General features: G+C 36.4%; 1 protein-coding gene across 16 annotated transcripts in view; it reads left to right on the forward strand.

Moving 5' to 3' along the window:
• Window positions 1-26,602, forward strand: part of Dlg2 (discs large MAGUK scaffold protein 2) — a 2,075,786-nt gene that overhangs the window by 781,174 nt on the left and 1,268,010 nt on the right. The window lies entirely within an intron of this gene.

Genomic DNA, 26,602 nt, shown 5'->3' on the forward strand with positions numbered 1-26,602 from the left:
AAAGAAATAATCTTATAAATGCGTTAGAAACACATGCATGAAAGAAATGAAAACATTAAAATACATATTTAAGGGTTCGTTTTCCTAACATCACATTATCTGACCTTTTCCGCTTGACTCATACCTGTACTAGATATTGCAAATAAGGGAAACCATGAGACCTATGTTTCTTTGGGCCTGGCTTACTTCACTTAATATAATTTTTTCCAAGCCTTTCCATTTCCTAACAAATGGGGAAATGTCATTCTTTCTGATGGAGGCATAGAATTCCATTGTGTATATATACCACATTTTCTTGATCCATTCATGTACTGAGGGGCTTCTGGGTTGGTTCCATATCTTAGCTATGGTAAATAATGCTGCAATAAACATGTGCTGGTAGCTTTAGTGTGGTCTTGTTTGTATACATTTGGGTAAATGCCCAAAAGTGGGATTGCTGGATCATAGGGGAGATCTATGTGAAGTCTTTTGAGGAACCTCCATACTGCTTTCCAAAGTGGTTGAACAAGTTTACATTCCCACCAACAATGAAGTAAGGTTCCTTTCTGTCCACATCCCCTCCAGCATCTGTTGTTGTTAGAGTTCTTGATTTTTGCTGTTCTAACTGGAGTGAGGTGATATCTCAATGTTGTTTTGATTTGCATTTCTTTTATGGCTAGGGATGTTGAACATTTCTTCATGTGTCTATTGGCCATCCTTTCTTCTTCAGAGAAGCTTCTCTTTAAGTCTTTCGCCCACTTATTTATTGGGCAGTTGTTTCTTTGAGGATTTGTTGTTGGGTGGTTTAATTTTTTGAGTTCCAAGTATATTTTAGATATGAGACCCTTGTCCGTTGTATGGCTAGTAAAGATCTTCTCCCAATCGGTGGGCTTTCTATTGATCTTGCTAGTTATGTCGTTTGCCCTGCAGAAGCTCTGCAACCTTATGCAATCCCATTTGTCCAACCTTTCTTTGATTTGTTGTGTTTCCGGGTCTCTATTCAGAAAATTTCGGCCTGAGCCAAGGAGACCTAAGGTTTCTCCTATTCCATCCTGTAATGTTTTCAGAGTGTCTGCTTTGAGTTCAAGGTCTTTGATCCATTTGGAGTTGATTCTGGTGCAGGGTGATATATAAGGATCTAGCTTTAGTTTTCTACATGTAGTTAACCAATTTTGCCAGCACCATTTACTGAAGAGGCTGACTTTCTTCCATTCTATTGTTTTAGCTTCCTTATCGAAGATTAGATGGCTATAGGTCTGTAGGTTCATTTCTGGGTTTTCAATTCTATTTCATTGGTCCTGAGGTCTGTTCTTATGCCAATACCAAGCTGTTTTGATTACTATGGCTTTATAGTAGAGTTTGAAATTTGGTATTGATATTCCTCCAGCAGTGTTCTTTCCGTTGAGAAGTGCTTTTGCTATTCGGGGTCTTTTATTGGAACAAAGAGCTTTTTAAAAAAAATGGCATGTAGTTTCCACTTTTACATTTAATGAAGTAAATGGTAAGTTCCATCAGTGTCAGTGGTATATGCACTGCAGTACTTTCTGTGTGGTCAGGCCAAGCACAATAGCTTTTTGGGAGAACTTATGTTGAGACTGATTTTCTTTTCTTTTCTTTTTTTATTGTGAAAATACTGTACAGAGGGGTTACAATTACATGGGCAAAATAGTGAGTACATTTCTTATCAAGCATTGTAGCCTCCTCCTTTGTTTACCCTTCCCATCCCCTCCCATCCTCCCCCTGCCCCCCCACTCACTCCTCCCCCCCCCCACCAAAGTTGTAAAGTTCATTTTTGACATGACAACTTGTACTTCTCATTGTTGCAATCGGTCCACCTGTATCCTTATTTAAACCACTTGTCTTATTCTCACCCTTTAGGTACATAATTGTGCGCTTAGAGTAGTTACAGGCTATGTCACTTGTTCTGCAGGCAACTTGTATGGCTGGTTAAAGCACAAGTTCTTGCCAAATCTACAAAGTACAGTAAAATTTGAATCAGAAGTTCATCATGATGATGATGATGATATAGTTCATATTTAACAGAAATTATGGCTACTTTGCTCCACCCAAAGTGTCCATAAACAATGGGCTCCAAGCAGGTAAACATCCCTGTGACCCTACCTGTAGTTATTTAATTCCATTTCCCCCAAAAAGAGGTCAGGACTTCTGAAAAAGAACTATTTCTAAAACTAAGGTTATATATATTGGCAATATCTTACTACATCATAAAGCAGGTTCACCATATTCCAGGGTAGAGTGTTATGTTAAGATGGTCCAAAAATTCCACTTGTCAAAAAAGACAATGTGGATCTCAATAACAATTCTTTTAATGAATTAAAATATACCACACCTTAGCCACGCACTGGTGGCTCACTCCTATAATCCTCGCTACTCACCAGGTTGAGAGCTGATCTTGGTTCAAAGCCAGCCGGAGCAGAAAAGTCTTGTGAGACTTTTATCTCCAGTAAACTTGACTCAGAAAAAGTTGGAAGTGGCGCTGTTGCTCAAGTTGCAGAGCCCTAGCCTTAAGCAAAAAGAGGCTTAGTGACAGTGCCCAGGCCCTGAGTTCAAGTCCTAGGACTGGCAAAATTTAAAAGTAAAATAAAATATACACCACATGTTGATAATAAGAGTCAGTAGTAGAAAATGCTACTTATATCACTTGCTACCCATCCTTGTCAATCAGCGTATAGCTAAGGTGATTGTACGTTTATTAAATTAAGCTCTAACTGTGTATGTGATTAGACATCTAAAAGTTTTGAAATAGAAATCAGAAGCATTTGATTTGGGCCCTTGGCATGCTGTACTGGCTTAGAGACTCCACTAAATGTCCAACGCTTAGGGCATGGAAGCATTTGGCTGCACAAATGACTCTCAAGTGATATATTGAACATGTTCTGAGCCTATGTAGTCCTTCAAAGAATTTGTTTTTTTTTTTTCAACAAGTTACCTAATTAACACAGAGCTTCAGTCAGCAGCTTGTCATAAGAAACCAAAATATCTCATCAGAGTGGGGAAGTAATTTGTAAGGAGGATAGTGATTATAAATGCTTTAGAACATTTTCTTGCCTTTAAGGCACAATTGTTATTATTGGCATTACATTCTTTTATTATCATGTAGTAGGTCTTTTTTCCTCTGTTTCTAATGACAAGCATGAATCTTGGGACAGAAAGGGTGTAGTATATATTTGATTTATAAATGAAATCAACCTAGTGAGAAGCCTCTATATGGCACTAAAATAACAGCCACAAATGAAAAATTTGTCTTAATTAATTTCTGAGTTTTTTTTATGAGTATTCCAGAAAATATATGTTTGGTACATTAAAACATAAAAATCCATACTGCTGAGGATATTCTTGAAAAGCATATGCATAATGGAGAAAATAGATTGCATTTCTAAATATATTTAGTCCAAGGTATTTGCTTACCATATGCCTTTACTTTTTAAACTAAAAAGACACCTTGCTTTTTATTTGTATATGCTATGCACCATCCACATTCAGTAGTTCCCAAGATAGATTGAAATTATTTAGAAAGCACACACATTAGTCTATGATGAGCTCGAACCTGGCAATGGAGTGTTTCTCTTTTTTTTTTTTCTTTTTCACAATAATGCTGTAAAGTACTTCATAATTCACACTCTGACTCTCCTTTGATTATACAATAGTTTTGAGTATGTGGCAGTTTCAACCAATTGAGCAGTTGCCATCTAGTGGAGAAAAATTGAAATGTCACAAAGTAATCAAAACAAAACTAGGATAGAATAGTGATTGTTATTCCTGAATAAGGAACTTATCATATCCATTCACAAGCTTGGCAATAGTGACAGTATTTAGTACTCAACTAATATACTGTGGCTAGAGAGAAATGTTTCAAAATGTGGAATATTTTGGGTTTACCAACCTATTCAAATGATTCAAGAAGACACCAACAATTGATGAAGATGCAAGGCAACTAGAATTCACACACACACACACACACACACACACACACACACACACACACAGATACAAAATGACTAAACTTTCCAGGAAAACAGTTTGATAGTTCCTCACAAAGTTCATAAAGCCACAAGCACATTTCTAGATATTCATCCAAGAGAAATAAAATGCAATTACTCAAGCAACATCTGTACACAGATGTTTATAACAGCTTTATCAGTAATCATCAATAGCTAGAAACAAACCATATATCTACTGGTAACTAATAGATATACAGGTTGCATCCACAAAAATGGAAGTTTTCTGCAACCTGGAAAATGGATTATTGGTAAACAACACAAATGATCTTACATGAATTAATTTAATTGGAAACAACAAGACTGCATCTAATTCTATTTTCATGACCTTATAGAAACTGTAGGGACAGAGATCAGAACAGCAGTTACCAGAGGTGAGAATAGTAGCAGAGGGGATGGATCATAAGCAAATGTCAGAAAACTCTTAGAGCAATGTCTCTATTTTTTTATTGACTATTGCACTATTTACATGAACTTAACAGTTTGTCAAAATCATAGAATTTTATATCTAAAAAGACATGCCTCAATAAACAAAAAGAAGCCAAAACAAGTTTCAGATATTGGATTAAACAACCTTGCAGGCCTGATCACCAGTTTTAGAAAAAACATGAGAAGGGCTATTAATTTTCATGTGCTACATGACCAAGAGCCCAGAAGTAAAGCATTCAAGTAGAAGATAATAAGTGCTTCATGCCTGTAGGAGTGTTTAACCTGGCTCATCTCATTTCTGATAATTTCATTTTTAAGAGTTTCCAAAGGCCAACCACCCATAGCTCACAAATGTAATCCTAGCTATTCAGGAAGCTGAGATGGATCATTGTCTGAAGCTATCTTAAGCAGAAAAGTCTGTGAGGTTTTTATTTCCAATAACCACCAAAAGCTAGAAGTAGAGCTGAGGCTCAAGTGGGGGATCACTAGCAGCAAATAAGACAAGGGAGACATCCTAGTTCCAGCCCCATTACTAGCACATAAGAAAGTTTTCAAATGTTTCATTATTTACATTTTATTCATATAGTTATATATTTATATGTATATAGTATATGACATATACAGCATATATTATATATATTATATGTGTCATCTCCTTTTACTTCTTTATAAGAAAAATCTGAACTCATTGTGTTAGTTGGGAGACACCTACCAGTGAGTTACTTTTAATCATATTTTAATATAAATGAAACATTTATACTATTATTTACCCCATAGCCTTATTTGGCAGATAAAATATTGATTATGATTTCATAGACCAAATATTTAAATAAATTAGGATATTTAAGTGTCTTTTTCATTTTGAAGTCATGTTGTATACTAACCAATTATATACATTGGTGAAGAGCACTTTTCTATTATCTTATCATTTAATGGACTATTTAAATTGCCATATTATAGGCTTTTCATTTTTTAATTCTTTAGAAATAGCAAATATAGCAAAAAGACATAAATTTTTGAATAATATTATGGCCCAGAGTGAAAAAGCCCCAGATAAGGAATAGTGATATCTTGGTATGCAAAGGGGATGACTGGGGTTTTTTTCCCTGTGGGTTTCTCCTTTGTGTATAAACTTATTTATATTTACAAATATATGTGCATTGAAAGTTAGTAGACTGAGAAACATCTCCATTACTTTAAGTAGGTTCGTTTGCACACAGCAACCTTCCTAAGACACGGTAGGACTTGAGACTCAAAAGAAATCACTCTGGGTGAGAGAGAGGTCTACCTTGCAGGGCATTGTTCCTGATCATGCCTGCAGTAGATTGCCTGTTCAGGAAGTACCATTGTCAGGGAAAGGTGAAAGGGAGAGAGAGTTATGACCATCCTTCTTCACGTCTTGGATCCTATCATGTAGGACTCTAAGCCACCTGCTCTGGGGAGCAGGGCACTGGAATTATGCAAACACCACTCTGTTTCAACTTCACTTTTCAAGCTCAATCTCTTGCATTGGGGACTTCTGATGAATGTCTTATTCACCTCAAGTTTCCTATAAAATCAATTATCCCATTCCATACCTTAAAAAAAGTTGACCAGAAGTTATTTCCGGACTAGGCAAGAATGGATCAATCTCTGAATTCCAGTTTTTGTTTCTGTTTTGCCAGTCCTGGGGCTTGAACTCAGGGCCTGGGCACTGTCCATGAGCTACTTTGCTCAAGCCTAGCGTTCTACCACTTGGGCCACAGCACCACTCCCAGCTTTTGCTGTTTATGTGGTAATGAGGAATCGAACCCAGGGCTTCATGTATGCTAGGCAAACACCCTACCACTAATCCACATTCCCAGCCCCTGAATTCCAGTTTTAGAATGGAAAGTGAGGACTCAATCATCAGCACACAAACCTCTGAAGTTCCATTCTTGAAACCACATTTTAATATTTACTGAATATCAAGCATCTTCTTTTATTTAAATTCATACAAAAGCCCTTATATAATTTGTGAAGCATCAATGTGTAGTTAGGGAAAGTAAAGGTTCAGATATGATACATAACATATTTGAAGTAATACTTCTGGTAAGTTATAGAGTAACTATTTCCTAAGACTCCCACAACTTTGCCCTATCTAACTTTAATTTTGAGAAGCTAATGATTTCATTTTCAATAACTAATATACTTTTATGATGATCCAATGTTTCTACTTAAGCTACACTGAGCTTGCATTGTGGGAAAGTTGTACTTATAATAAAGATCTTCCATTTACGAAGCTTTATAGTAGAAACATTATACAATTATATTTAAGGTTCCCATAAGCTCTCAGGGGTAGGTATGATTACTTTATTTAACAAGAAATAAGTAAATCAGTAAATATTTTTACAGATTTTATCAAAGGTAACCACCAACAAGGCCATGTAGGGAGCTGAGATTTGAACCCAGAACCATGGAATTCCAAAGCCTGTACTTTTATATAGTGAGTTCTCATGGTCATCAGCTCTAATTTTGAAATTCAATTGTCCTCTGAAATAAAATACCACTTAAAAATTATCTTGAAGGAGTTATATGAAGGTTTCAATTCAACAATGCCTCGATTAAATTTTTACTCTTTCATCATTTTCATTATTTTTTCCCTATCATGATTTAGAAGATATATTATTTCCCATAGTAACCTATAAACATCTGAGGGTATGGAATATTTTTATTTAATTTTTATTCTTTCTCTTACTCAGTAATTTTATCTCTAAACAACTAAAATGTGCTGACTTTGGACTCAATAAAACAATTGAGTAGAATTACATTGGTGAATTCTAGAATACATTGTAACTGATAGGAGGGAGAGAGGTCTATCTGTCTTTCATTCATCTATCCATTTGACAAATATTTATGAGTGACTTATGTTCTCTCAGGGGTTGTGCTGATCTTCTGTTAGCATACAATAATGTCCTATGCCAAATACCATAGATTTTAATTGATTAATGTCTGTGACAGAGCAGTTGCCAACTATGTGACTATTAACCCCTGACTGAATTTTTGGCATATGTGGTGAACAAGAAAAAAACAAACACCACCATATAATTGTGAAAATTTGAAATAAATGTAAAATTACTATTATGATAGGGTTGACATTCGGGGTCTTTTATTGTTCCATATGAATTTTTGGATTGCTTCTATTTCATTGAAGAATGAGGTTGGGATATTGATAGGTATTGCATTGAATTTGTAGATAGACTTTAGCAGTACTGTCATTTTCATGATGTTAATCCTCCCAATCCAGGAGCATGGGAGGTTTTTTTGACTTCCTTAGTTCTGCTTTAATTTCCTTTTTCAGGTTTTTAAGGTTTTCATCATAGAGGTCCTTCACTTCTTTAGTTAACTCCTAAGTATTTTATTTTTTGTAGGGCTATTACAAAAGTTATATTAAGTGAAGTAAGCCAGACCCAAAGAAACATAAGTCCCATGGGTTTCTTTATTTGCATAACTAGTATACATCTAGGATAATCTTACTAGACAAGCAGACCATCTTATATGACCATATAAGATGATGCTAAGTGAAATGAACCCCAAGATAGAGACACAAAAGGTTTTTTTTGGTCGCTGTTGTTTTTAATGTACTATGTGATTTTTTTGTTTCTTCTGTATGTTCTTCCCCCATGGAATAATCCCTGTTGTCACTGTATTTGATTCCGGTGCCCTGAATCTTGCCTATACATTTTTCTAATTTGGAGAGGGTAGGGGAAATAACAAAATGCTGAAACAAGGATGCAAGGCTGTCCCATTGTAACAATGATACAAAGAAAAAACTATGTTGAAAACAAACTTTACAACTTGGGGGTGGTGGGGGTGGGAGTGGAGGGAGGTAGGGAGGGAAGGGATGGTAGGGGCAAAACAAAGAAGGGGGTAACAATGCTTGATAGGAAATGTATTCATTACCTTACTCATGTAACTGTAACCCCTCTGTACAGTATCTTTACAATAAAACAATAGAGTTGACAAGTACAAGCTGCTACATAGTAGATATCACTCACCAGATCTAATGTACATAGAAAAGCATCTATGGAAAAAAAATGAAGAGAAAAATCCAATAAGTTCCTCCATCATATGAAATGACTTTTCACCTAGAAAGGTTAAAATGACACTATTATTTCATGAGATCAACATTATCCTGTGAAGAGTACTATTCAGCTATCCATCTTCATAATGTTCTTGCATTCCATGATAGATGTGTCAATAATAAACTGGATGGTGCTCAAGGCCCCTACAGAGTAAGTATTGGACTTCTTCAAACTTGTGTTGGAGTAAGTGGTGTTATGGAAATAAGGTAATGTTAATGTCCCCCCTCCCTTTTTTTTTTTTTTTTGGCCATTCCAGGGCTTGAATTCAGGGCCTAGGCTGTTCCTGAGCCTCTTTGTGCTCAGGGCGAGAGCTCTACCACTTGAGCCACAGTGCCACTTCCAGCTTTTACTGTGATTACTTGGAGATAATAGTCTCATAGACATTCCAGCTCAGGCTGGCTTCAAACTGCTATCCTTAGATCTTAGTGCCCTAAGTAGATAGGATTACAGACATGAGCCACTGGTGCTTGGCTTTGTTCATGTCCTTTTAAAGGGAATACGTTTTACTTTATGAATGAATGTTGTCCTAAGGGCCAAAACTCAGATGAAGTTACCAAGAAAAGGAGGTACTTGATATAACAACATCACTAATGAAGAATAGAAAATTGTTAAATTTCTCCAGAGAAATTATCTTGGCTGATTGTTGAAAGAAAACAACTGTATAACAAAACAGGTTGACCTGGAAGACTGGAACACCTTATTTCAATGAGCCTACTGTTATCTTTGTTTTTATTTTTTGATAGAATGATAAAGTGAATTGCTTTAACAGTTGAAAAGTTAGCTAAGTATGAAAAAAATAATTTCCATATATTAGTGAAAAATGAGCTAGGCACCTGTGGCTCATGCCTGTGATCCTAGCTACTCAGGAGGCTGAGATCTGAGGATCGTGGTTCAAAGATAGCCTTGGTAGGAAAGTCCACGAGACTCTTATCTCCAATAAACCATCAGAAAACCAGAAGTGGCACTGTACTCAAAAAGCTGAAGAGTTCAGCAGTGTCCACGCCCAGAGTTCAAGCTCCACTACCACCAAAAAGAGAAAAAAAGAAAAAGATTGTGTATGCATATATATGTCCATACAAATATACACACAGATATGCACAAATACATAACTATATATATGTATGCACATATACACATTTATGCAACACAAATATACAGGTCACAAGTATACATGATATTATCTTCATAAACCTTAAGAATAATCAATAGTTGTTGAAAAGTTAGATATTTTTAGTGGTTTATCCAATTACAGTTTGACAGGACAGGATCTCCCTTCTCTGGGAGATCTTGCTTATTTATACTACTACTACAAATAGAGTGTGCCTCTATTATGTTAATATTTCCCTGATCTCAGTTTGCAAGGACTACTAAGAGATGGACATATATAGGTTTGAGTTAAATGCAAGTGTAGGATGAGAGATTTTTTTTTTTTGGTCAGTTGTGGGGCTTGAACTCTGGGCTTGCGCTGTCCCTCAGCTCTTCAGCTCAAGGCAAGTGCTCTACCACTTGAGCCACAGCACCACTTCCAGTTTTCTAGTGGTTTATTGGAGATAAGGGTCTCAGGGACTTTCCTGCCCAGGCTGGCTTTGAACTATGATCCTCAGATCTCAGTCTCTTGAGTAGCTAGGATTATAGGCATGAGTCACTGGCACCTGGCTGAGGAGAGATTTTTATTTGAATCAATGTAATAAGCATTTATTGAAGACATTTAAATATAAGGTATCGTGTTCCGGGCATTATAGAGCATTCAGAGACTCAGAGGTCAAGTTTGTTGCTCATTAGAAACCGACAAGCATATAGATAATTCATATGAATCCACTTTTAATTATAATTTAAGGCGATGCATGATAAATCACATGAAAATATCAAAGTACTGTGCAATTTAGGAGGGAAGAGATCACCCTGACATTGGTTGGTCAGTTATAGCCATATTCTCATTTCTTCTCTTAAAGTGCTTTTGTTTTCCCCACATCTAATGGATCAAGTCTCATTTGTTAGCATCATACATGTGATACTTCGTATGAATGGTGCCCACTTATGTATACATTAAGATGGTGTATACACTAAGATATACCTTCTTTCTTTCCTCTGTATCTACCTTATACTGCCAGAATTCTAATCTAAGAACAATGGCTTACATATAGCTAATGATAAAATATACTTTTTGAATTAATTACCTTTTGAATCAATGAATCCTCATATCCCATTGCCATACCTCTATATAGTTATATATGATGTTCAACTTGTGTGGGATATCTTGCTTTTATCTGATTAATATCTATGAACTCAATGTTCAAAACTTACCTGTTCCAACATCTAAGCTATTTCCTCATTTTTAATATGGCATTACTAATAGTATTCATCAGATAGAACTATGAAAATAAAATCAAATTAAAGTGTTAAATTGGAGAAGTGAATATAACAATAGCCAGACACCATTAAATATTATTTAAATAGAAAATATTATAGTTGGGTGTCTTGAAATTTTGACCAGAACACCTGAACTCTATATAAGAAGGAAAGTCCCTGGAGTCTTTCTATCATTTGACAGGGAAGACTAAGTAAGTTTGGGCCAAGTAGAGCTGGAGGTAAGCTGGAAGCAGTCATTATGGAGCATAGCTCTGAGTCTGGTTATAACAACAGGAAACTTCTTTTTCCCCGCTTCTTTTCTGTACTGCCGACAGAGAACCAAGTGTTAGAAAATGTTTTGGAAAGCAGTCCTCTTGCGAGTTTAATTCCTTTTCTCTTTTTACTGCTTCTCAATATCTCCCAGGGGCCTAGTAAAATGATGAGATAAAAAATAAAGTGCAAGTTTCTAATCTTGACTGGAAAGTTTATAAACTGTAACTCTCTAGATAGATTCTCTTATAATTGTGAGCCAGAAAATTTTAATAAAAAATGCATGTAAATAATAATGCATCTAAAAATAGAATATTATGGAAGAGAATGCCAATCTTCCCTAGGCTTATGATTAATGTCCTCCCTGCTACCATTCCCCCCATTCCTTAAATTCTACAGGAGATTTTGAAGGAAATAAAGTACACAATTATAGCTCACAAGATACATGTGAAGCAGTTTTTCTAGATTAGGTAATACTCCTACATTTACTTCCACTGTAAGATTGATGACATTAAAAAATATCATTCTGTAAAATCTCAATTCACTGAAATGACTGCGGTGTCTCTTATTTAACCCCTTCTCCTGAGAGTACAGGTGAATAGAGCAGAAGGTACTTCCTGTTTAAGTAGTCTGAGATGGAGAAGGTGAGAAAATGATTCCCTGGCCAGGGCAGAGAGAGCGCTAAAACTCTATTAAGTTCAAACAGAATGTTAATCAGAGATGCTAGATAGACAATGATTGGGAAAATATGGTCCAAATGAGGATCACAAGCAAAGAAAAGGGCAAAGCCAAGAATGAAAAACAAACAACAGGCAAACCCACCCTGAATTCTGGACTCTGGTGATAGAAGATGAGCACAGTAAGGACTGATGAGCTTGTAGATGCTGGGCTTATGTAGGGGAGTAGGAAGAGAAGGTTCTCAGAGATTAAGTGAAATGCCTCACTGTTCTTGAGGAGTTCTTACTCATGCAAAGAAAAGAACTATAATAAGGTGTGGCAAATGAACAAGTCTTTCTTTTTAAAATTCTACTAAGGCAGATTAGTTTGCCAGTGTGTGAATGTGTCAGTGAAAGAACAGATATTCGGTCCTGAAGGGTGTGTAAGAGTTAGCCAGTTATTGAGTGAGGTCAAATCAGGACAGGGACAGAACATTCATGCAGAAAGAATGGCATGTTTATGAAGGCCTAGGGCAAGAGAGAAACCTGTTATAAAATATTTTCCTCAAATGTTGGCCACTAAGCTCAACATTTTCGTTAGGAAACATTCCGTGCATCCTGAATCTTGGTTAGCTCTTTCCTTACTTACACTCAAGGAAACTGTCTTTCTCCCATCTTGACTCTCACATTTCAATTGCTCATTTAATTACCCCACTGACAGTGCTCATTTGGAAGGAACAGTCTCCATCTCTGGATCCTATCTCAAGTGACTAGATTTCTGGCTGCTACCAGAAATAAATGCTCAATAAATATTCAGCAAATGAAAGATAAATTCCTAAATGAATGGGCAAAGGGTCAAGAATTGGATATTTCTTTTGCTGTTAAATGCCATAGTGTTAAAGAGGAAGCAGAAGAAAAGGGGAAATCTTGAAGTTCTATGTTTATGAAACAAAACAAGAAAGTACATCGTAAGAATAGTGTCCTAGCCCTTCTTCCCCCCCTCTCAAAATCTATTTATATTACTATCAGAAGTTGCTTTAAAATTGTCTTGGAAAAGAATACATAAGCAAAACCATAATAAATTAAATTACAATTAAATTATCTTGAATTCAAACTTTGTAAATTTAATTCAATGAATTTTTATCAAACATGTAATGTGTAAGATCTTAAGCAAAATACCATGGCTGTCAAGGGATATATGGGATATCTGAAGACCTCAGAAAGTACCTATTCTTTTTTTTGGAAACATTATTGGGACAAATGAAAAATATAATCATTATATTTAAATGAGATCTATGGAAACTGATTCCATTTTGTTTTCCTACCTAATATAGCAGGTTGGATCTGCTGGAAGTCTTGTCTTTATTTTTATATGTTTCTGTAGATGAAAATACTAAGATATAGTTTTGGTTCAAAGTGCTATGGGAGGAGGGATGGCAGAGGGGCCCTCAGAGCCCTAGATTTCAGGCAAATTAGAGGAACTTGAGATGCATTTTGAAATGTATTTCAAGAGTCTCTCAAAAAGAAGAATCCCACAAGGTATACTTTTAAGGAAGGATTTTTAAATTAAATTTTATTGTAAAGGTGATATACAGAGGAGTTACAGTTACATAAATCAGGTCGTGTGTACATTTCTTTTCTAGTAGTGTCATCCCCTCCTTCATTTTATCCAATTTTTTTCACCTTCCAAGTTGTAAAGTTCATTTCCAAGATAGTGTCGAGTGAATATCATTGCTGAATGGGTTCACCCTTTACCATAATCTCTTCCTGTTCCCCTACCCAAATCAGATAAACTTACATACAAGACAAAGAGCATAGAAATCAAAAACAGTGATAAAAGGAATAAACCAAGGGGGGGAGGGGGAGAACCACAAACAGAACAATAACAAATCACTTATTTCTATTTCTTGGAACTCATTTCAATAAGAATCACTTTATATGGTCATATGCACATACCTACTGAGCCCTTGTGATCGTCTCCTAAGAATATCCTACTTTATTCTCACTGTGCAAGAGTTTAGAGTGCTGTTCAATTAATTATATCCAAGAGTATTATTTGTCTTTTACTTATAGAATTATACACAAATGAAGAAAACCATGCAGCCTATATTTGTTTGGGTCTGGCTTATTTTACTTAAGTTTTTCTAAGTCTTTCAATTTCCTTAGGAATGGGGCAATGTCATTCTTTCTTATGGAAACATAGAATTCCATTACACACACACACACACACACACACACACACACACACACACACATCACATCACATCTTCTTGATCCATTCATCTACTGAGGGACATCTTTGTTTATTTCATATCTTGGCAAAGGTAAACAATGCTTTCACTAAGATAAACCAGAAAAGAACAGGAAAGGGAAGGAGAGCTGTTTCCTGCACTTTATAGGAAGAAAATAAGGAGTAAAGAAGACTCAGAATGATGGTTTTTGCCTCCTAGTATTTCTCTGTCTCTCTGTCTCTCTGTCTGTCTCTGTCTCTGTCTGTCTCTGTGCATGCCAGTACTAGGGCCTGAACTCAGAGCCCCATGCTCCCTGTTTTCTTCTGCTCATGACTAGCACTGTACTATTTGAACAATACCTTCACTTTCTTCTTGCTAGTTAATTGAAGATGTGTTTTTTTTATTCGTCTACCTGAGCTGATCAAACAGCAATTCTCATATTTCAGCCTCCTGAATAGCTAGGATTATAAGCATGAGTCACCAGCATCTGGAAAACTCCCAGAATATATCTAGGGATTTCATACTGAATTCTTTTTTCGATTTTTTTCATTTGTAATAGCATTTATTTATTTATATGTAGTGCTGATTTTTTTTTAATTTTTACTGTAAAGGTACAGAGGGGTTACATTTACATAAGTCAAGTAGTGAGTACATTTCTTTTTGAACTCATATTGAATTCTTATCTAGACACTAATCATGTCACCTAGCACCTATCTTGGGTGTTGGCAGCCACTGGCTGTTTGAAGAATTAACTGAATGGGATGTATTAGCAATTTACCAAGATGAGTAAATAGAAAAGATAAGCAGTTTATTAGGACCCTCTTCTCTTGCTGCTATCGCATGGCTGTGGGATTGGGGACAGAGTTTAATGGAGTTTCACTGGTGTTTCACCGATTGACTGTTTCTTTCTCATCTGCTTTTCATGATTATTTCTCTTCTGATCATAGAATTCTGTTCAACCAGGAACATTTCCCTAGCTCATTTCCCATCCTCATGTTGGCAGGCTCCTAGTATTTTATTCCTGCTATAGCTCCTTGAGACACTGTCTCTAGTCACTGTTTGGTTTCCAAGCCCTGAGACAATCGTTTTCTGAATTATCCAAAACCTGCCTGATATGGGGCTGTTCATTATTCTAAAACATGGATGTGAGTTTCAGAATTTCCATTTGCCAGACATGGCCTCTAGGTTCCTGTCTCTCTACTCATTCAATGAGTTTGAAACTCCTAATATCTTAGAGAAGGCAGACCGATGTCTTCCTGTTCTTATACTTTAACACCTAAAATAAAAAAGTGATGGGAGGAGAGCTATTTTTACTCCTTGGTTCAGACTTAATCTCAGAGTATGAGTTTTTTAATCATAATTTATTATTTTTAATTTTCCTATTACCTCATCCATCTATCTTACCTAAAAGGACCCAAACCAACTCTTTGCTTAGATTAAAAATTTGTATACTATAAATACAGATCTAAATAGTGGAGCCCAAGTACTAGACAGACCCCTGGAAATGGACTAGGGACTAAGAAATAATTAATGTATATATATATATATGTGTGTGTGTATATATCCATAATATAGATTCATATAGATTTATAACATTAATATATTAGTATATATTCATAATAGTTATTCATATATATTCATGTTATATAAGTTATATCTTATAAGACAACATCCTTGATAAAAATGCCTCAGTTAACAAAACTACAAGACAGAAAATCTGATTGGTGTCATGATTCATGTGGGGACTGAATTTAGATTCTCTCAGGAGTAGACGGGAGAAAATTGAGTACAAATGGATCTAGTATCAAAACTTACCAATAGGGACATAGGGAAATGTACCAGGGAAAATAAATATGACCAGTAAGGGTTGTATGATCCAGTGCTCTCTGTCTGTGGATAACCACAAAGCTGGAAGCTCCCCAGTAGAACACATACCTCCTAGTTCTTCCACCAAAGGGGCAAAGGACAAATTAAACATCGTTTCTGTCAGTCATTTCTTGATGGCTCTTATTAGGAGGTGATAATCTTCCAGAATTTTTGGCTTGCTGTGCACTCGAGAGAGCAGTTTGCTTCAGCCTTGGAGAAAGTCCTTAGGCAAAGACATGCTGACACTGTCAGATGTTGGTAATTCATTCATGTCTGTCTGCTGTTGTATGTATCACCAGCCTCTAACTGCCAGCTGAGAAAGAATTGCAGCCCCTTGTGGTATTCATGAAATTTTCATTTGTCTATAAATATATTGATCCAACACTTACTGTGGACAATTTCCTCTATAGTAGGTACAGGGCTTTTTAGGAAAACAATGTGCTGCTGTGGCTCATGTATGCAATCCCAGCTATTTAGGAGGCAGCATTTGGGATGATCATGGTTTGAGAGCAGACCAAAAGTTAGTGAGACCCTACATCAGTCATTCAGCCAGGCATGGTGTCGTCAATATGTATAATCCCTGCTACTTGAGAGTCTATAGGTAGTGGGCTCAGGGATCTTAAATCTACCCCTTGGCTAACAAATAAAACCATATCTGAGAAAGAAATAGAGCCAAAAAGGACTGGGAGCACAATAGCTTGTCAGTCTCAAGCAAAAAGGCCGAGTTCCTAGGCCTTGAAATCAAACCCAAACACAAAGAAAAAAGAAGGAAGGAAGGAAGGAAGGAAGGAAGGAAGGAAGGAAGGAAGGAAGGAAGGAAGGAAGAGAAGGAGAGAGAGGGAGGGAAGAGAAAGAAGAGAGAGAAGAAAAAGAACAGAAAGAGTGAGGGAGAAAAAGAAAAAGAAAAGGAAGGAAGGAAAGAAAAGAAAAAGAACCTCTCCAAGATGTAATTCTACAGAAAATGTTGTTACTACAAGGCAAGTTTATAAAGTATTCAGACTGCTCTCCCCATGTGCAATTTTTTCCAAAGGACAATCAATATCTAACTGAACTGAAGTTAAAAAATACTTCTTTCCAAATCCCCCAGTTGTATCAGAAACAGTCATTTTGCAACGAAGAAAATGCTGTCATCCATCATTCTACCCATCTTGCAAAATGGATTTTGTGTTTACTATGGGCAGGCACTTGGGCTTTGTGTGAACAAATTATTTTATTTCAGGGAAGTTGGGTGGCCCATGACCCCCAGGAAGTGCCTTCAAGTGTTTCTTTGCATAATCAGCTAACTGAGTTTAGCAGTGTTCTATTGAGAGGGAGTGAATGATCACAAATGGTTAGGCCTCACAATGAAGCATGTCCGCATACAAGAGGTGCTGCTATGTTATTGAGAACATGATCACATGATTTACAACCAGTTATGTTTCTGGGTCAAAACTCATCATAAGCTTCGTTATCAAATCCAGTCCAGGCTGGACAGACTTAACATTACACAGGGCTTTGTTTTCATTACACTTGGTCAATATTGTTTTCTTTAGCCTAGACTATGGTAATGTTCTTACTTAAATCTCTATGTTCATGCATTATTCAAGTATCTAGAAATAGTGGTGACTTAATTTTAGAGTTAATAAAATAATTGAATAATTGATGGGTTTATTTGTATAATTTTTGTAGAAAAGCAACCTACATGATCTTATAACCAAAGACCTTCAGATCCTCACCAATAAAATGTTCAATATTCTTTCATTCATACAATTTATGTAAATATGAACTTGAACCAGAATAGTTTACATTTTGTAAACTAAACAGCATCATATGGAGTACTTTTAGTATTACTGACAGTAGTGTTAGTAGTTATATTAGTGTTATTCAGCCAAAAAGAATAATGAAATCCAGTCATTTACAGGAAAATGAAGGTCATCATGCTAAGCAAAATAAACCCACTCAGAAAGATAACTATTGTATGCTTTTGTTCGTACATGGTATCTAGAATAAAAAGTGCATTAAAGTAGAAGGAAGACTATTAGAGAAGAAGTCAGTGTATCTGGGAAGAGAGGGAAATAATGGGACGAATGTGATAAAAGTATGTTATATATACATATGGAAATATTACATAATATTAATTATAATTTATATAATCAATAATTACACTAATATAAAATGCTGCTGCTGCAAAACACATTGTTCAGGAGGGAGGAAACAATAAAAATATATTATGGAAGGAATCTACAAACTTTATTTTTTTTTGGCCAGTTGTGAGGCTTGAACTCAGGGCTGGGCATTGTGAGCTCTTTTGCTCAAAGTTAGTGCTCTACCACTTTGAGCCAGAGTTCCACTTCTTGTTTTTGAGTGGTTAATTGGAGATAAGAGTCTCATGGGGACTTTTCTGTCCTGGCTAGCTTCAAACTGAGATCTTCAGATCTCAGCCTCCTGACTAGCTAGGATTATAGGCATGAACCATCGGTGCCTGGCTTACCATTTTTGTAGTAGCATGCACTTTCAGTTGATGTAATCTTATTTAATTATCACAACAATTTAGTGCCTTGTGTATTATTGTACTTATTCTACAAGCATCATAAATAAGGATAAATAGTTTGCCTCAGGTCTTATTCAAATGTGAGAGCCAATTCAATCCGGTATCTAATAGTTCCATAATTTCCTAAACATAATGTAGACACACAGCTTGTTGGTACAAAGTAGAGCAATTATGCATGGTTTGTTCTTCAGGACTCCAAAAGATAGAATTAGACCCAAAAGAAACAATGATGCCTACAGAAAGAATTTAGAGTAATTTAACTAAGCATTATTAGATCCTAAGGCTACCCGGAGGAAGAATAAGTGTAAGTGTAGTGCATTTTTTATCAGTGAAGGCATTCTCCATTGGAAAAACTGAACAATTGTATATGACATTGAATAACTGTAAAGTATGTTCTGGCATAATACCTAAGTATTGGAATAGATAATGGGTCATTCAAAAAGTACTTTAAGTCCCGAGATTCTGTGCTTTTACTCAACTTGTGCTTGTAGGCCTAAAAGGGAACTCCGTGGTGTGAGAACAAGAGACGGGTTGTTTGGGGTGTGAGTATATGGGCTTGCTGGTATCCTCTGGTGATCACTAGATGGCAAGGGAGAGTGTGGCTCAGAGAAGCAGCTTGGATTTTGGTTTGAAAGCAACATCGAATGCTTAAAAACACGTGGAATTTGGAACCAAACAGACCTTGATTTAAAGCTACTTTCTGAATCTCATTCTCAGCGCTTGGCTCTTCATTCTATACAATGGAGTCGCAATATCCAATGAAAGGTTTAAATGTGATAATGCATGTAAAGAGGTCAGCACATGGGGAAGCACTCAGGAGCTGCTAGTCATTAAAATCGTCTTCATCTTCGTTAGCATCACCTTGCTGGAGAGAAGGTGGCTTTCTAAGATAGATTATAACTACCTCGTTTTTCTCTGGAGTCGATCTGCTTCTGGCAAACAGTGTGGACAGTGTTGTAGAATATTAGACCTGAAGAGCTTTTAGGGATTATTCTCTTCCAAACTTCCTGCAGGGATCTGTGTATACTGTAAATAGATATTTATTTTTTGGGGGGAGAGGGGGTCCGGTCGTGGGGCCTGAACTCTGGGCCTGGGCACTGTCCCTCAGCTCTTCAGCTGAAGGCTAGCTATCTACCACTTGAGCCACAGCCCCACTTCCGGCTTTGTAAATAGATATTTAAATTTACCAGCTATTGTAAACCAGTACTACTGAAAGTGTGAGAGAAATGAATTATAAGAGAAAAGAAAGGGAGAAAACCAAAAGGCACACAGAACTCAATCCCATGTACATTTTCAATTAAACTTTATTATCATCAAGTAGTTGTACAAAGAGGTTTTAACTCAACATGTCAGTGTGTGAGTACAATGTATCGCAATCGATGCCACTGCTCTTCCTCCTCTCTCCCAACGCTACCCATCACTTCAACTTCCCTGGTTTCGTTTTCACTCAGGTAAATTAAATATTATGACCCCATTTGCCTAGCCTTTCTTTCCCCATTTGTCTGCTTTCCTTCCCCTTGACTTTACTCCCTCATAATACATTTCCTCTTCCTAGTATTCATTAATCATTTTGTAAAACTAAGTTTTTCAAAGACTGGAATCTTTCCCAGGAGATACCATACTTTAGATAATATATGTCTGTGTAGATATACATATGATCCTGTATAAGTTTACACATATATTTATAATTTAGATCAAACTTTTACACATGAGAGCAAATGTGCCCTTTGTTCATGTATTGTGTTATCATTTAATACACATACAATCACCCTACCCAGTTCTTAGGAAAATTACTAACCTATTATCCTTATTTTCAATATTTGTTCTGAGTATAGACTGAGTATCCTCACTGTTCCAGACTTGAAACTTTTTGCCTCCTGATATGACACTACATGTAGAAAATTCTGAATTTGATATCATACATGACAAATCACAGTCTAAACACAGCTACTATGGTATCACCATGGAGAAAAGTCTTGGCACAATTAATATACACTAAAAAATTAATAACACTGTCTATAACAGGTACATTGAAAATAATGTCTAAAGTTACCTTCAGACTAGATAAGTTGTAGCAGAAGCATAAATGAATTTCACTTTTAAACTTGTTTCTCCAGGTATAATATATATGTATATGTATACATATACACAAATATTCCAAATGTGAAAGAATTCCCCAATCCAAAATGCTTCTAATGCCAGCAGATAGGATATGATACACAAGTGGCAGACTAGCACTAGCATCCACTCACATACCAGACCTTGTATAGCACCTTTCTGGCTCATAAGGAACACATTCAGCTCATTATCATTTAGGACATCTAAAGATAGGACATGCCTAAAAAAATATGTAAATTCACATGCTAGGAATTACAGCTCTCCTGGGTACTGTACACTAATTCTTCTATCACTCAGTTATTTTACTGTCATGTCTTTTATAAGGATTTTTTTAAAAAAATTAAATGAAAATTTATGTGTAGTGAGTAAGAGAAGAAAGAAGAACAGTAACTGTTTTATATGAACTTTGCTTTACACAAAGCATTCCATTTAATTCTCATAGTAACACTCTAAGGTAAGTGTCATTATCTGGGTCTTTCAAGAGGCCAAAGAGGTTTAGGAGCTTACCCAATGAGCCACCACTTTACACTGGAACTGAAATGCAAGTCCTAGTTTGTTTAATGACAGTACCCTCCTCTTTTCACTAGATCACTGTGTAAATGCAATAGTAGCTTGAATATAATATGCTCTTGACAGGAAATACTCTCCTTAATGGTCATTTCCATTTGGAATTTACATAAGATTTTGTGTTTGCAAAGGATTTTACAGTCTCTTATTACTTGCTTCTGCTACATTGTTATAATAAAGCTTGGAGAGTAAAATAAGAAGCATAGAAAACTATTGTGTAATTATAATTATTAAAAGTTAGCTATAACTATGTATTCTACTTTGGAAATTTATGATGTTTTAAAATTTCATTTGTGAAATGGTTTTTGTGATCCAAAGTTTTAGCATTCCTACTCAATATTTTCTATTAGAATTTTGTATGCTTGCAACTGCACATAGTTTCTAATTATCTTTTACAAAAATTTTAGTTAAATTATATAATGATGCCAGGTGTTGGTGGCTCATGCCTATAATTCCAGCTAAACAGGAGGCTGAGATCTGAGGATCACGTTTAAAGCCAGCCTGGGCAGGAAAGTCTGTGAGACTCTTATATCCAATAAACCATCAGAAAACTGGAAGTTGCACTGTGTTACAAATGGTAGAGAGCTTGCCTTGAGCTGAAGAGCTGAGGGACAGCACTCAGGCCCAGAGTTCAAGCCCCGCAACCACCACCAACAACAACAAAAAATATATATAATGATAAACTATGCCAATCATTTTTAGTAAAACTCATATTTTATACACAATAAGATTATTATTTCTATCCCATTGGTAATGTTGAAGGGAATAATAAGCTTATGACTTTAATGATATAATGAATATACCTAATTTTGGCATTTAAAAAGAACTTGTGATTTTTTTATCATAGCATATATTGCAAATTAGGCTCTGTTATTGCCTTTAAAAGTTTTTCATAATTGATATCTATTGGTCTACCTTAGTTAGTTGTAGTAGTTAAATTAAAAAATCTCAAGAGGGCTGGGAAGATGGCTCAGTGGTAGAGCGCTTGCCTTGCATGCATGAGGCCCTGGGTTCGATTCCTCAGCACCACATAAGCAGAAAAAATAAAAAAGCCGGAAGTGGCGCTGTGGCTCAAGTGGTAGAGTGCTAGCCTTGAGCTGAAGAGCTGAGGGACAGCGCCCAGGCCTAGAGTTCAGGCCCCACGACCGGACCCAAAAAAAACAAAAACAAACAAACAAACAAAAATCTCAAGAACTGATGACCACTGGTGGCTACTTAGGATGATGAGATCTGAGGATGAAAGTTAGAAGACTCTCCATTTAACCAGCAAAATGGCAGAAGTGGAAGAGTGCCTCCAGAGGTAGAGCACCAGCTCTGAGCCTTAAAGCCAAACAAGAGTACAAGGCCCTGAGTACAAGCTCCAATACTGGCAGGAACTGTAAAACAAAACAAAGCAAAGCAAAAAACCCTAAGAACAATGAACTAAAGTTGAGAGCCAAAGACCTAGCCATACGGTATAGGTGACTGCAAATCTTTCCCAGTCAATAAGGAAAGAATGGAACATAAGGCAGATTTATTGTCAAGATTTTCAAGACAGCATTCATTTTTCTAGTAACCAACACACATTAATGAATTTTCAGCCAACACTCTTCAAGCAACTCTGGTATAGGATTAATTTAAAATCAAATGTTTCTTTTCAAAATTAGAATGAATTGGTGATAAACTATAGCTTCTAGTATATCATGTTGATATCTGAGGCTCCTTCAGTCCTCTCAAACCTGTAGTTCTGATTTGGTGCTATTTCAATTCTATCTTTGAATACAGCAGCCAAAATTAAGAGAACTGTATAGATTCCTTATATATGTCAGCACACCTGTGTTTATCTTTTTCCACTGTCAACAACCTGCCAGTGATTAACCTCCATTGTCACACCATGATCACTGAAGTCCACAGCTTACATTTCAATTCCCTCTCAATATGTACATTCTATGGGTTTGGACAGATATGTGCTGATACTTTGTATCACACTATAATCCTGTATGCTTTGTCTTTTAAATTCTCATAGTTACTGATCTTACTACTGTCTACACAGTTGGGCAATTTATTGAATTTTTATAGCTAAAATCCTATTGAAAAGAATTCTTAAGTAAGCTTTCTATAAAACACATATAGTATGATTTATTTGAAACCTTTTCTAAGTTTCAAAGGACTGCCTAAACCTCACAGTATATAATGGTTCTTTATGTGTTTAGTAGGATGAAACATGTTCAGATTATTATTTTCAATCTAATGGATAGTCAGGCAAGTAATATGCAAAAAACCTTGAACTTATATTGTTGGGTGTAAAACTTTCTTCTGTATATCACAATACCTTTCTGTTGAACTAGGCCATTGAAAACTTAAGTATTGGAATATTTACCTGAAATCAGCCATCTCCCAACTGCCAGTAAGTTAGCCAGAATATTGTTTACGATCTTCTACTTTGGAGTACAGTGCAAATTGCTCTTGCTAGGTGCTGATGGCACATGCCAGGGTTAGCTTTTTTTACTCATGGTTCGTACTTAAAGGACAGTACCCAGGCCATAAATTTAAGGCCTGGTACTGGTACACACACACACACACACACACACACACACACACACACACACACACACACACACACACACACACACACACACACACACACACACACACACACACACACACACACACACACACACACACACACACACACACACACACACACACACACACACCAGAACTTGCTGAAAACAGAGTAGATAGAGTTTCTATGACCTGCATTCCACAGCTTTCCACTCAAACCAAACAAAGATAAGTCAAAGTCAATTGATCTACTTTTACTCTTGACAAAACCCAATGTTTTGTGTTTATTTTTTTGTCTGGCACCCTGATCTCTTTGAAGCCCCTAACACTGTGCTGCTCCACACCATTGCATTGTGATCAATAGTAATTTGTGATGCATGAAGAAGTGCAGATTTTATTTGCTTAAAATAACAAATTAGGGTCTGGTCAGGAATATCAATAAAAATAAAGCTCCTTTTACCTCTGTGGGGGGCTTTCTTGAGTGCTAGTGTTCAGAGAATATCAGTGACTGCAGGCCATCATTCTGTGCATCAGAAAGTGATCCGGGAGTGTCCATGCATTTGTAGTTTCTTTGAGAACCTGTGACTTCCTGTGTATGTCCCAGCAAGGGAAAAGGATGTGAGGATCTCGAGTTTCTATTTCAACCGCCTTTGATTTGTATGAGGCTCCCTCTTGGATAGAAGGAGTCTATCCCTGTTTTCTATTTTTCTTTTTCTTTTGGTCCTGGAGCCTGAACTCTGGGCCTGGGCACTGTCCCCCAGCTCTTCAGCTCAAGGCTAGCACTCTACCACTTGAGCCACAGTGCCACTTCCGGCTTTTTTCTTTTTGCTTATGTGGTGCTGGGTAATTGAACCCAGGGCCTTATGCCTGCAAGACAAGCGCTCTACCACTGAGCCACCTTCCCAGCCCCTAGATGTATATTTTTTATTGTAAAGATACTGTACAGAGGGATTACAGTTACATGAGTAAGGAGCACTGTTATCCCCTCCTTTGTTTTTCCCCTACCATCCCTTTCCTCCTACCTCTCCAACTCCTCCCCACTCCCAAAGTTGTAAAATTTGTTTTCAACATAGCAACATAGTGTCTTGTACATCTCATTGTGACAATGGGTCAACTTGTGTCCTTATTTCAGCATGTTGTTATTTTCCTTCCCCTCCCCAAATTAGAAAAATGTATATACAAGATGCAAGGCACCAGAATCACATACAGTGAAAAACAGGGGTTATACCATGAAAACAGAGAATCTTGAGCCCCTGTACTTCCTCCTCATAAATAATGCTTTAGGTTTTTATAATAATAGCAAGCATATGGTCATCTCTTTCTGCTTGAAATTTCATGGAAGTTACAAACTTGAAACTCAATTTATTCATGTAAAATAATATTATATATATTTGTTCTTTTAAGGTTTATGAAAGTCTCTCTCTATATAATTGCTTTTTCAAGGTTTGTGAAAGTAAAAATGCTGATTAGACAGTGCCAGATACAAGTGGTTAATTAGTGTGAACACTATGCCTCCTTTTCACAGACCCTTTGATTTATTCTTTTTGACTTGTCACTTTAAAGCTGCATATTCTTCCCTCTTGAATGCAGTTGATATAGAAATGGAAAATGGATTTGCCAAAAATTCCTCTAAAACTGCAAATAACTCAAACTACCTGTCCTGATTTTGTTACTGTTTTAATTATCTATGCCATTAATTTTCTCCAGTATTCTTTCTGCTAACAGTGAAACAGATTGCCAGTGCTAAGAAAATTCTTGTCTTAATTGAGTACCACAGTGTCTGGGCTGAATCTTATAAGCATTGGATTTCTCAATTATCCAATCCATAAACAACTGGGAAGTGTTAATTAGGTACTAAAAGCAAATTGAAGTACCTGAGGGATCTTCTTAACAATAATTGTACACTCAATCAGGTAGTAAGGCCATAAATTACATGTCAACCTGGTATCTGGTCCTGGTGTGACTTGGAATCCTTATCTTTCTATAGCTTATCATTCAATTTGACATCTTTAGAATATCATTTTAAATTATTTCATTCTCCTTATAAAGTATCTGATTGATATGATAGAATTGGGAAATTATGAACAAAAAATATATTAGCCAGTTTTTTAGAGATTTCATTTCTGCTTAGATCCTTTCATGAGTATAGGAGTATTATGAGGTATATGTGATATTTTTAGGTAATTAAAAATCTATATCATGATATAATTTTAAATGATAACTTTTGAATAAAGAATTGAACAGAGAGAGTATGTGTGTTGTGTGTGTGTGTGTGCGCGCGTGCACGCATGTGCGCGCACTAGTGCTGGGGCTTGAACTCAGGGCCTGGATGCTGTCCCTGAGCTTTTTTGCTCAAGGCTAGTGTGATCTAGCCACAGTTTCACTTCTGGCTTTTTGGAGGTTCATTGGAGAAAAGAATGTCATGAATATAGCAATTCTCTGATCTCAGCCTCCTGAGTAGCTAGGATTATATGCACCATTGGTGCCTGGTTTGAATAGTTTTAAACAAAATTTCAAATGACTCTTCTCTATGAATACAGCAACAGAAAAATCTATTCAGTGGTCTTTACCAAACCTGATTCCAAATCATACTGGAGTTTAAATGCAGGCCCTTGAGTTTAACTTGCTTGCTGATCCAGCACCCTACCACTTTTGGCATCACTATAGTCTGTGTTTTTTGTTGATTATTTTGGAGATAGATTCTCATGGACGTTTCTGTCAGGGATACCTTTGAACTACCATTCTCTGGATCTCAGTTTTCTGCATAGCTCAGATTACAGATGTGAGGTAGCCCTGGCACCCAGCTTTGATTCTAAATCTTAATAATGCTATGAAATCTAGAGTTAGAACAGCGGCAATACAACCTCACTTTTCCCATTTCTGCCCATGTGTTCTTAAGGAAACCAATTTGATTCAATCCATCTTTCTTCAACAATTCATT

This window comes from Dipodomys merriami, unplaced genomic scaffold (genome assembly GCF_024711535.1).
Source record: "Dipodomys merriami isolate MVZ:Mamm:240054 unplaced genomic scaffold, mDipMer1.0.p SCAF_25, whole genome shotgun sequence".
In the NCBI taxonomy this organism is placed as follows: domain Eukaryota; kingdom Metazoa; phylum Chordata; class Mammalia; order Rodentia; family Heteromyidae; genus Dipodomys; species Dipodomys merriami.